Source organism: Haemaphysalis longicornis, unplaced genomic scaffold (assembly GCF_048455015.1).
Source record: "Haemaphysalis longicornis isolate Haplotype H1 unplaced genomic scaffold, Haemaphysalis longicornis Haplotype H1 scaffold_8, whole genome shotgun sequence".
NCBI classification, from domain to species: domain Eukaryota; kingdom Metazoa; phylum Arthropoda; class Arachnida; order Ixodida; family Ixodidae; genus Haemaphysalis; species Haemaphysalis longicornis.
Genome location: NW_027526445.1, coordinates 58,980,892 through 58,993,233, shown reverse-complemented (window position 1 = coordinate 58,993,233; position 12,342 = coordinate 58,980,892). Strand labels below are relative to the sequence as shown.

The following is a 12,342-nucleotide window of genomic DNA, read 5'->3' as shown; positions in this document are numbered from 1 at the left end:
ACGGTTACAACGAGGTATTTTGTTTTTCATTTCTACAATTGGCTAGTCTGCATATTTACGTAAGCAGTGAGGCTGCCAGCCAGTGTTCGTAACATTTGTATTCCTTGTTATTATGTCTTCAACTAGTAACTTTATTTATGCTATTTATTGACTATTACAAAAGCTCAGTTAGAGAGAGGCTTTGTAGGAAGAGGAAAAATTAGGCCTGCACTCTAGCCAATTTGAAAAGAAACGGAAATAAAAAAAGAACTTAATTTATTTTAATAAATATGCTTCAAGCTTCCGAACTCTATTTTTTTCGAGTCTTGAAGTTTTCTTTAAGCAGGATATCAAAATTTGTTATGTTGAAAGCGGCTCACAATTACGAAAGAACACTAGTGGCTAGCTACACTTTTGGCAGATATACAGCAAGACAACCCAATTGGATATATCCTACAAGGCTTACTTGTAGTTACTAGAATTTGTACTTATCTATTATTTAACAAAATTAAACATTCCGTATTTTTTCAGATTTAGATGTTTCACAAAATTGTAAATACTGAAACGATTTATGGATATTTTTTCACTGTGGTTGTGGCCCCAGATGTGGGTGTGGCAACACAAAAAAGATACACGGGCTATTCTAAATTTGAAAAAAGGTTGACATGAACGCAGTGTGTTTTCGTACCAACACAAGGCTTCAGCCATGACAAAATTATTAATAGCACCGATTTGTTTGTGGAGGTCGAAAAAACTGCTGGCAAGTTTTGTTGAACACACAAGCAGCGTACTGACAATGTAGTTGAAAGCTTGACTCATCGGCCGTCTAGTGCGCAGAAGAAATGGAGCGAAGCAATGACATAAAAATCCAACGCAAATAAACTTCAAATAAGTCATCGATTTGAATGTCGACGGCGGGATTTCTACAGAAAAATCATATATATTTTTGCTTAAAATAAGCGACTATGGGTTCTCTCTACAAATATTTCGCGCTAGTGGGAATGCTGTCCATTGCTATTGGTAAGCTCTACTGTTTTTCTCCCTTTTATTCACACAGCTCTGTTATTTACAAAAAGACTACTAACCGAAATGGCGCTAAGTACTGCCGCGAATGTGTGTACTGAAAGCGCAATTTTCACAAAAAACTTCAAAATTCTAGAACCCCAACAAAATTTCCTGTGCGGTGGAACTGTTCTTGTAAAATAGAGCTATATTGCCAGTATCGTGAGGGGAAATCACACAAACCGCGGCCGATATATTCGGCTGTACTTAATTTCAGGATAAAAGCGGCATGGCATTTTGGTTTTTCCTGCAATTAGTGGCTATTCAGCTTACAAAAAAGGAGAAAAAGCGCTTTGCAAGTACGCAGGAGACGGAGACAAACATCTCTGAGGACTATAGGTTTTGATGACATGCACGATACACAGTAAACCGGAGTATAAAAACAAAATATTCACTAAACGCATGCAAAGTTTGGCGAACACAAAAACAAAAGCAACAGCTTGGCCTTCAAAGAAAAACCAATAGGCGAAACTACTGACCTGGCCTGATTGCGGTGGGGTCTGAGGCGTTTAAAAGCTGCAGATATCGGCGGGCTCTTGGTAGCTCAGCACAGGCTACACCACTTAGGACAGTAGACACCGGCGATTTATTGCGTCACCAGCAGCAGGAAGTAGTCAAGCCTTCCACTGCACCTTAGCTGGGTTTCCAGGCAACATCATGAAGGGCTAAGAAACCACGGCCAGCGCATCTTGCTGGCAGACTTCATAGCCCTGCTCTTTTGATTCCACGCATCTGTGCCACAAATTATGTTCCATCTTCGTCATCTTGCCCTATTACTTGAATGCTTCGGGTATTGTCCAACCTCACTTGAGGCGACGTCTAGCGTAGCACATACCCCCACTGCTCCGAACAAACGACAAAACGTTGCCAGGTCAAGGAAAGCGCATGAGGTAACAAGAACAGCAACCCCAGAGCCTTTTTCTCTTGCGCACAGACATCGACGAAATTCAAACCGGCACCAACGCAACCACCCACCTAATGTCGCAACATAAAAGTAGGGTGGATGATCCAGAACGGCAGTACCTATGCACTAACTTTATCTTTTATAACCTCGCAGATCGCAATCTAAAAGAATACAATAATGGAACACAACAACGTATTATAAACCAGTGGTTTCAGAACCCGAAAAAAAAATAGACCCAAAAGAAATAGATCGCCCGCATCGCCTCGGACGCCACAAAAATGATCTCTACCCCCAGTAATCGTCAGCTTCACTGTCTACAGTACCACAGAAAACGCCCTTGCAAATCCACGAAAATCGAAAGCAAGCAACTTCAGCTTTAGCGGAGAAGATTTCTTCCTCTCTGTTCGTTATGCTCACATCACCTGGTTGGTTTCCCCCGGCCGATATCTGTAAAACTTTGCACGTGAACTTGAAGTGCTAGGTTTCTGACTAGACATCACAGTCAGTAAAAGAAATTTATTGCAATCCTCGTGCCCAGAGAATTAACCGCACCACCCCCGAAGCCAATCGCAAGAATATCTTTCTTTTTCTGTTACATTCACAAATATCGGCAGCCTAACGCCGAAGCGTCAACTTGTGCGCAATGTTTTAGCATCTTACAACAGCAATATATCGATGCTTATTAACATTACCTTACCGATGAAGTATGAGACACCGAAGTACTCTAGGTTTTACTAGAGTTTCAGTTCTTTCGCACCGACCACTGACGCCGCCGTGGGGGCAGTTTGCTAATCGTTGTTGTCCCAGAAATACACGATTATGGAGACGTTGTTATTTCTGGTATTGAAATTTTATGGCTGCTCGCCTCAAACAGAGCTACTTGGATTGTGTTATAGCCCACCAAACGCCAATTCAGGTTTCTTAATCGACATGAACAATCTGAGGAGCACACTCGGGGCATCCACCCTAACACCCACAAATTATTTTTTCGTGACTATACTTTTTCTGAAATTCTCGGTACAACCCCACACCATTCTCTACATACCATGTCGAAATGAGGAATTTCATAGACATTTGCCTCAATTTCAAACTAACTCAACTAGTGTCAGAGCGCATGCGCATTGCTGGAGGTTGTGCTTACGTCCTAGATTTATTACTTACCCAGCGTCCTTATTGCTTGTCGTAAATTTCATACCTACCAAAAATCAATGATCACAAATGACCAACGCAGGTTTTTTCGCCCCTTTGACACCAAAAAAAGCTCTTGAAAGTAATTACCTTATATGGCAAGGGTAATTATGGAGCCATAAACACAGCGCTAGAAAACATCTTTCGTTTCTTTAAAACTTGCATACTTGATCTGTGCACGATAACTGGACGCTTTTAACTGTAAAATGAACAAAATCACCTTCACGTGTAACCGTAGGGTAGCATTTTTTACCATGCTTAAGAGATTAGCGAAAAAAAAACGCCTTTTTGAAGCAGCGACAACAAAAGAAACACCGAAGGCATGGTCAAAGTACAATACAGCTGATAAAGAATTAACCGCCATTATTATTGACACGAAATACAAGTTTTTCAACTAAGAACTACCAGGTATGCTGGTCGTTAACATTCGTTTTGGCAAGCCGCCGCCATCAATACGCTTACACATTCAAACTTCCTATTGAATCCGCTCACGTGCTCACACATAAGCAAGGCGCACGTGCCTTTTAACGACGCGTTTTAATGTGTCTTCAATGAAAAAATTTAGTGCACCTTCACCCCCCCGGCATGCTACTTTTGACATGCACTATGTATCCCATTGATTTTTGGACAGACGTTGTTTCACCTGTCATTTAACATATAAAACTGTCATCGGAAAGTGGCGTCGGTGAAATGATTTCAAAAGTACTACAAATATCTATGGAACTACCGCCCCCTTTCTGTTTTTGATGCATGCGCTGTCGCTCTGCGCCGACATTCCACATGTCGTTCCCATCGCTCCCATCAACAAATCAGGTGATAAAAACTATTCAGTGGACTACCGGCCCATTTCTCTAACAAGCGTCCCCTGAAAATCAGGGAACTTGTCCCTACTCTAAAATGGTAAAATGTATGTACTCTAACAACTTCTTTTGCCTTAGCCAACATGAATTTCGGAAAGGTTTCTTTTGCGAAACACAACTAGCAATCTTCCTTCACGCCCTGCATGACAACCTTCATAACAACCTGCACATTGTCGCAATCTTTCTATGCTACGCCAAGGCATTAGACACACCTCCTCACCAACCAATTATCCTAGAATTATGCCAGGTAAACCTCAACCAAAATGTACTAATGTAGATCAAAGCGTTCTAACTAAACGTTCCAATTCGTGCATGTACCCACCGCGATTTCTCACTAGCTAAAACTGCTGACCACGAGTACGCGGGTTCAATTCCCGCCCGCGGTGGTCACTTTTCTAGTGGCGGCGAGAAGCGCAAACGCCCTTGTGAGTGAGACTTCGGCGAAAGTTCAAAATACAGTTGTGGTCAAAATACTTCGGAGCCCTCCACTACGGTGCGCCTCATTGCCTGCGCTGCTTCGGCGGGTTAAACCCTACAATCAATCAATCAATCAATCAATCAATCAATCAATCAATCAATCAATCAATCAATCAATCAATCAATCAATCAATCAATCAATCAATCAATCAATCAATCAATCAATCAATCAATCAATCAATCAATCAATCGATCGATCGATCGATCAATCAATCATTTCGTGCTTTTGAGAACAAATCTTTCGAGTGTCTCAAAGTAACATCAGTTGTGCTTCCAGGTTCGTTTCTTGGGCCTCTCCTATTCATAATATACATTTGCCACTTCCCCTCAGCATATCCTGTAAAATGTGTATCTTTGCAGATCACTCCGCAATATATCAAACAGTAATTAACGCTTAAGACAAAGCGATTCTTCAGCAAGACCTTAACCACATTTATTAACGGTACGATTAAGATGACTGAATGTAAACTTGTTTTTTTCACGCCGTTGAAATTCCCTGCTTTTTTTATTTCGCATCGCGAACGTCCCTGTACAGCGACAATCATCCTAATAATATCTAGGCGTCACCTTCTCTTGCTATCTTACTTAGAATGCCCATATTAATATCGTCATTTCATGCGCAAAAAGCATTGGGCTTCCTAAGGTGTCACCTAGACAATGCGCACTAGCTTTAAAGTTGCTCGATTACCAGTCCCTAATGAGACCATAACATCAATAGGGGTCCACAATTAGGAACCCGCCCAAAACATACCTCATGAACGATTTTGAATATTTCCAAAATCGCGCCACCCGGTGTATTCCTTCGCTGTACTCGTACAATATTACAGTTTCTTCCTTGAAAGCACAATCCTGGCTATCACTATTCTGTGTGCGCAGCCCTATCGCCCTTTCCCTTTATAAAAAGAAATTTTATTCTTCCATCAATGTAGCCCCTTCCATTCTCCTCCCATATACATTTTACAACGCACCAGCCATCCAATTTAAACGCCCCGTTCTCGTACATGGACAGTTAACATTCCGCTTCTTTTTTTCTCCGTGCAGCCAAACATTGAAACGACGTTCCCTGCTCTATTGTTTCAACCACCTGTTCATCAAACTTCGTAGCAAATGTCAGTAGTCACCTTTGTTACTAAAAAGAATGCACTCATATGTTTTTGCTTAAGTAACAGCCCCTACTGGTTTTCTTAAGGGAATAAAAATGGAAACGAAATCAAAATGTGCTACCGCTCACCTTTAACAATCTCACCTCATTACTCTCTAACTAGGAAAGTTGCAGAGGTGAAACCTGCGATGATTTCAGAAACGAAGTTTGTCTATATGGGAAAAACCTGCTCCAGCAGTTCGCAAGCTCTCGGCAAACGGTGGGTACAATAAAAAACACCCACAAAACACCCACGAAAATTTACATAGTGCACAAAAAGAAATCTCACGGCAACCTCCTGAATGAGTGCTCAGAATTCGAGGTCAAAACAGACACAGTTAAACAAACAAGTCGTCTTCTCGAAGAAGCATAAAGTAGTAATTACGCGTCGCCTTTAGTTTCAATCCTGCAATGCTTTTAGTGTAGATAGAATGTTTTTGTTCTTGTGCATTCAATTAAGCAGGAAGCGATGGTCCGTTTTGGAAAGCCCACCCAAAGACATCTCATGATTCTCTTTCATGTGTCCTTCTGCTTTAGCCCAACCACCTGCGCAAGGTGGGGTGCCTTATCTACCTTTTGCGCTTTTGGTTTGCTGGTGAGGGTAGATGTCGCACTTTCATAAGTCCTTCTCGTATTCTCTGTTTACTAGGAGTGCCCTGGCGTCTTTTTAGGGGCGAAGCTCCTCTTGCTCGAGCCCTGACCCGTCCCTCGCTGCTGCTGTATACTGCACGGCACAATAATGATGATTGTGGCATGATCCCCTAGCGATTGGCCAACCAAAGATTGGCCGAAGAGGACAAAACGTTCAACGTGTTCGTTGCTACCCAACAAGGACAAGAGGAAGAAGAAGAGGTTGTCGTTCGTCGCCATCGACCTCAAGACACGTACCGGAGGTGCACGACACAAGATGCTCTGCAGAAGGCGGCGGCAAGGTGGCTAAAATGTCATACACCGAATTCGCCAACCTACCCATGGAGATTATCATCGTCCCAAACAAGCCTTACATAATCACCACAAACATCGACGTCGTTGACGGGCTTGTCAACGGAGCGGTGGAAAGCTTGACGTGTCGAGTCTTTATACGGTGTGCGGGAGAATGTTTCACGGTTTTACCGATAAGCATTTTTGTTTAGCCCCTCTCATCATCATTCACTTTGTGGAGATGGCGGAATTTTTTCAAATGAAACGAACACAGTGATGTTTACAAACTTATTCTCGAACTTAAAATCAAAGTTTCAAGGGAAGCTGAGCACAGCCTCAAAGTTACGGATGTCAGTTTGGAAATCTGCTTCACGCTGGTGGCTGTGTTTTGCCAGAAACGTAGGCAGGCATTTGTGTCTTGTGGACATTATGCCTTCGTTTCGAAAGCCCATTTTCATTCGTTTTGGCTTGTGAGGGTGTCAGGATTCCAATTTTTGTTTATGGTTTTGCTACCTTGCTCCTCCAGCTCTTTCTTTGGATATGCCAAGGATGTATGTCTACTGGCCCGCTGGGAAAGCTGCGACCGTTGTTTTGGCTTACATTCGCGAAGTCACGTTTGGATACTAGACAGGCACTTCAGCATGACTTTTTTGTTCTGAGTAACTTCTCCGAAACGTGTATTGTAAGTGTGAAAATAATAACTTCTTGTCCTCAGAATGGCAAACACAACCTTAATTTTGCAATGACTGCATGTCGTAATCATCAATATACGATTGGTCGCACAGCATCACGGCGAAAAGCAGGTTCCTAGCTGTTCTATCAATAAATTTTCCGAACCGGAAGCTGAGCATCGACGCATTTTGAATAAGAACCTGTATAGGCTGCATATAATGCTACATCAATCTTCGCCGTATGATTAGGCACACGCGTTCCTCCCAATACTCGAACTTTTTAATGCTGACATATGTTCTCCCTTTCCCACGTGACAGCTCATTGCCCTTGAGTACTCGCGGACTTTAATATGGCGGAATGTGAGCGAAGCTATTCACTTCATCTCCCTTATTTTGTACTGAGCCTCGCAGTATTGAACACGGAAAGCCTCCTGTTCGTTTCTCATTTTTGATGCAAGCTGCAGGTCTAAAAATGCTTTCTGAGTTCGGCCTTCTCCTGTCTAAAATCTTGCAGATACGCGCCCTCCTTCCGCAGCTTGCATAGGTGACACTTGTGAAAGTGGACGTTGCCACCATTACTGTAGTTTTGAACAATTAAACCCTAGCTCGATGCCAATCGCTAAAAGTTTTTTTTTTCGTTTGCGTGACGCTGCCCATCATCGCCAATCGTCTTTGCTGATTTTGTTACCTTTTCAGTATGTTTAAACGAGTATTAGCTGACTAAGACTTCCATTAGTCTCTCAATCTTTATGACTTGAACAGGCTCCCCCATTCTTGAAGGCTAGCTTTTGACTCTTCTCGATATTTAAGAACTGGTCCTTTTCTTGACTGCGGTAATGATGGTATTAGTAGCTAGATGTCGGAATTAGTGTTGAAAAAAAGGGATCCAATCGACGCTGTGAAGGGGGTTCGAAGGCAAAGCTGTGAACGACCCCAACACCAATTTCTCATGTGACGTCACTTGAATTCATACGCGTGGCTCTAAAAATAATGAAATCAGAGATTCTGTCAGCCGTTACCTGAGATTCGCGGGGGCGCTGTCATGGAGGAAGCAGTGTCCGCCACGGCTGGGCTCCAGTGGCGAATGCCGCAGCTGTAACCAGGCCTGGGTCGGAAGAAAGAAAACGGAGAGGAGCGTGTTTCCAAGGGTCAGACAGTGGAACCTAGACATCCTGATGCGCTACCTCGGGGCTACACCCCCGCGTGACACAAGCGCAGACACCGAAACAATCCAGCCTGTGAGCTTATGATTACCGTTTATACAGATTGAAACTGAATAGTTTCGTAAGATTGAGAATTGCGAGAAAGCTGACGGAACTTTTATACTCGCTATATATCAGAACCAGTTGCTCAATTCGTATTTTCTAATGACAGTAAAAACAAAACTAAATTGGTATTCAGCAATTAAATTGGGATTTAGTATACAGCAAAAATGCGGTCCCATTCGTGACCAGCCATGCACAAAAAGGTGCCGTTCTTCTACCAGCCAAAAGTTTGTAAGTGGTCTCTGCGTTTTGTTTTCCGGCTCTGCAAAGCAACTGTTATTGTCTTTTGCCGTAAAACAAGTTAATTCGGTCATTCCGGCTTACCCAGGAGGTGATGTCGAACAAGGTAATCAAGCAGAGCGAAGTAAGCGAGCAATGAACGCGAAGATCTGCCAAAACAGTCCCAACGCGATCGCTGAAGCAGACGTCGAAGCCGATGGAAGGGTCCCGCCGACGCGCCCGCCGGGTTGAGCGTGTGGAACGCTGGATAATACCGTCATATCGGCGCGCTGCATGAGTTAAAAGCGCCATCCGCCTCCCCAACTGCATTGGGAGTTTCTTAAACAGCACGCAACGAAAAACTGTTGGCTGGTAGAGGTAGAAAGCTTTGCGTTCAAAACCGGAGAGGGGCTTTAGAAGTGAGTAGTAGGCACAGGCGAACATTTCTTAAGCCGGGACGAGCTCATTATAGAGACATCGCAGGTGAAACAGGAAGACGAGGATACTATACGCCCTAAACGCAAAAAAATGCGGCGATGGCCAAATACTAACAGCTCAGCGTTCAATTCCAAAAGTTACAGAAATACACGACACGTTTAACGTAGCGGTGTTCCACTCGATGCTGAGGCATCGAGTGGAACATCGTGTGGAGGCATCGAGTGAAAAGCAGTTTGGGATGCCGTAGTCTTGATAAATGTGATCGGGATACACCCCGTGAGACAATCGATACCGTCGGGAACAAAATTGGAACTTCCGGGTGGCTCACGTGCGTTCCCGTTGTGTCGTTGGAGACCAGTTTTACCGCATCTTGCAAGTAGCCTTCCGAACATTGCTCCTTTGATTATACGCAGCATTGACACGATGCACGTTCCCACCTCCCTCTTCTTCGCCCCCCCCCCCTTCGATGCCTCGGCTATTCTGCCGGTTCACGTGTGGTGACACCCTGCGTGAAGGATATCCGTGCTAAAGTAGTTCAAATCCCTCAGCCATTTGGTCATATTATGTTCGTGTCATACGAGAGCTTTTGGTTCTACAGAAATCTGTCATTACAAGGCAGGTACAGTTTTTCAGGAAACAATAGGCGCACGGTTATATAGTTTTATTGCCGCATTGCAGTTATTTGCACAGTTTTTATATGCGGAAGAAACCTAGAGCTAAACATCCCTTTTTACCAATGGAAGAGCATATATAGGTGGCACTGCAAGATGCGAGAAAGTGCAGCTAATTATGCGTTTCTGGTTTTAGTTAAAAGGCATATGCGTGCTAAAATTTGCGGATCTACCACGATGCCCTCCTAGTATGTGCCATCTTCACTGAGAAATCTCTGTGAGTAGGCAAGAGAAAAGTCTCGAGAAGAGGACAGAAGACATAACAGCGCTATGTTGTCTGAAGAAGACAAGACAGCACCACCTGCCTTCTTTGTTGGTCGTATATTCGTATTTTGCGCTGAACTACAAGATCTGCAAGGAATACAAACTCCAGCGAAATTCCAGTCGTCGGGGGTGATAACGTTATTACAAGAAGAACAGTCCTTACAAAGGAAGAGTGTAATCATCAAAGTTTATAAAGGCTAGCCCTGACGTCTCTAGGGCCAGATGTATGCAAATAGCAGTGGTATTCCCAGTATGTTATTCTACAACCATTGAGATAAAAATTGGGTCAGCTTGCACTATTCATGCAAGGCTGGAGAAATGGCCAAGCTGGTGACCCCTCTTCCTTCGCGAAAGACACGGTTGTACCACCTCACATTCCACGGACTTCGTTATTTGCCAATGAACGTTCTGCATGACTGGGACGCCCCGATCTTTTTATTCGCACGCTTTTACACCTTTAACAAAGTAGCCCTCGCTAGCCCTCCCTGCAGCAACCAGTTTCCCTAAATCTTCTTTTGATGGACGAGCTTTCGCGTGCTCTCCATTTCAGACGCGGAGGCACGTGAATAGTTTCCTTGGTATTTTTTTTGCGACAAACGCACGTAGCGGAAGCTCACTCCCAAGGCTGGACCATGTCGACTGCTTTTCAGGAGGCGCACATTCACGTAGCCTCCGTATTTGCTGTAATTTTGCGAACCCATTTTCCGAACGACTGCGGACAACAGAATGATTAAAAACCCCTGCTGTTAAAAGGTCAAGATTGTACTTTTATCCATTAGTTCGTTGTTTCGGGGAAGAAAATTTGTCTTCTTACCAGATGCTGGTCACGACACGGGGCCTCCTCAAGGGCAAATTAGAAAAAAATTGGTTTCATTAAACTCCCAATCCTTGGGGCTTCAAAGCGCCAATAAATGTACATGCATTGTATATCACGAACGGGGAACTTTGCATGCCTCTATTTACCGCCGTTGGACAGTGATGTTGAATCTCCAGTTAAGCGCCTTGTGTAGTGGAGATGAAGTGATCGTCTGTTGAATAAACAATTTCCCGAAAGCCTGCTCACCACGAGTCACCACTAAACACAAGGCATAAATGGGACAACTGGCCCAGCCCTCATCAACGAACAAGGTGTGATGTGTCCATGATTATCGTAATTGATGCTGAGTTTATGCGTATCTGACTGCGGGTTTTAAGTTATCTTGTAGAGCGCAAGAAAACTTAGCCCACTTCCACAGTTCAGTGTCGCTGTTGCATAGGATATCGAAAATAATTTATACGGAAATTTACACACTCAATTCATCGAGTACTAGAACGCAAAATCACTCAATCAACTAAATATGAAATGGAGCAACTCTACGAACACAGCACAAAAGTGCAACAGTTCTACGGGCAAAAATCCCATTAAAAGGTTTTAATGGTACCTGCAGGCATAAGAAATTCAGCTGAAGCTTTTTAGCGAGAAGCTGTACTGCTCTCCCTGATGGCGTCTGCAACGCGAAAACGCCGAAGTGAAAAACGTACACGCTTCCCTTTGCCGTAGTCGAACCTCTGTCCCTCGCATTGTTAAGCCGGCGCATATCCAATTGCTCCACTCTGACCTAGTCGAAGATGTTTGGAAAACTTCTACAACAACGAAAAAATACGTCACGAGAAAGCTTCGCGCTCAACTATCATCGTCGTTTGGCAGAGGGGTGCACTATTTACATATGGCGCGGTCGGAATCAGGTCGATAGAAGTTTTCTCGTTTAAAAAATTACTGCAGCTAGACTTGGCCTTCCTAAGGCGCTGCACCTCAATGCTGAAAATAGCGTTCGAGGCCGTGCAACGCGGTGATTGCGCGTTACTACTGCTGCCTAGGGCAGCTAAATACTCGAACTTTTGAAAGTAAATTTCTCAGCTACGCAATTTATTCAGAGCTCTAACAACACTCTACGTTGTTTATATTAATTGGTTTGCGTTGGTGCCAGCCTGCTAGAGAAGTGCCCCCGGTCGCACTATGCCGACGGCGACGCAGACGCGTTATCCGACTGAGCCCGAGTAGGACGTGTGATAAGGTGATTTGAAGCGAAAACAGCCCTCAGACAACATTCACGCCGCAATGAATGCGGCCATAATTTGTAAGTTTCTATCAGGCGCGATAAGCTTACGAAGGTCTATGAAGCCCATAGACCTCCACACTAGTACTCATGTGACCCCTATGTTGGCTTACGATGCTTTGGCTTACGACGCTTTCCGGCACTGCAACCTGCATATACATTTGTGACTAGTAAACGTCCAGAAAA

At 43.9% G+C, this 12,342-nt stretch overlaps 1 long non-coding RNA gene across 1 annotated transcript in view; it reads left to right on the top strand.

The window, feature by feature from the left end:
- Window positions 1-861: 861 nt before the first annotated feature.
- The window catches only part of LOC144149412 (uncharacterized), a 43,765-nt gene continuing 32,284 nt past the window's right edge, over window positions 862-12,342 (top strand). The window contains exon 1 of the long non-coding RNA XR_013318299.1: window positions 862-999. This is a non-coding gene — a long non-coding RNA (uncharacterized LOC144149412). The remainder of the gene's footprint in view (window positions 1,000-12,342) is intronic.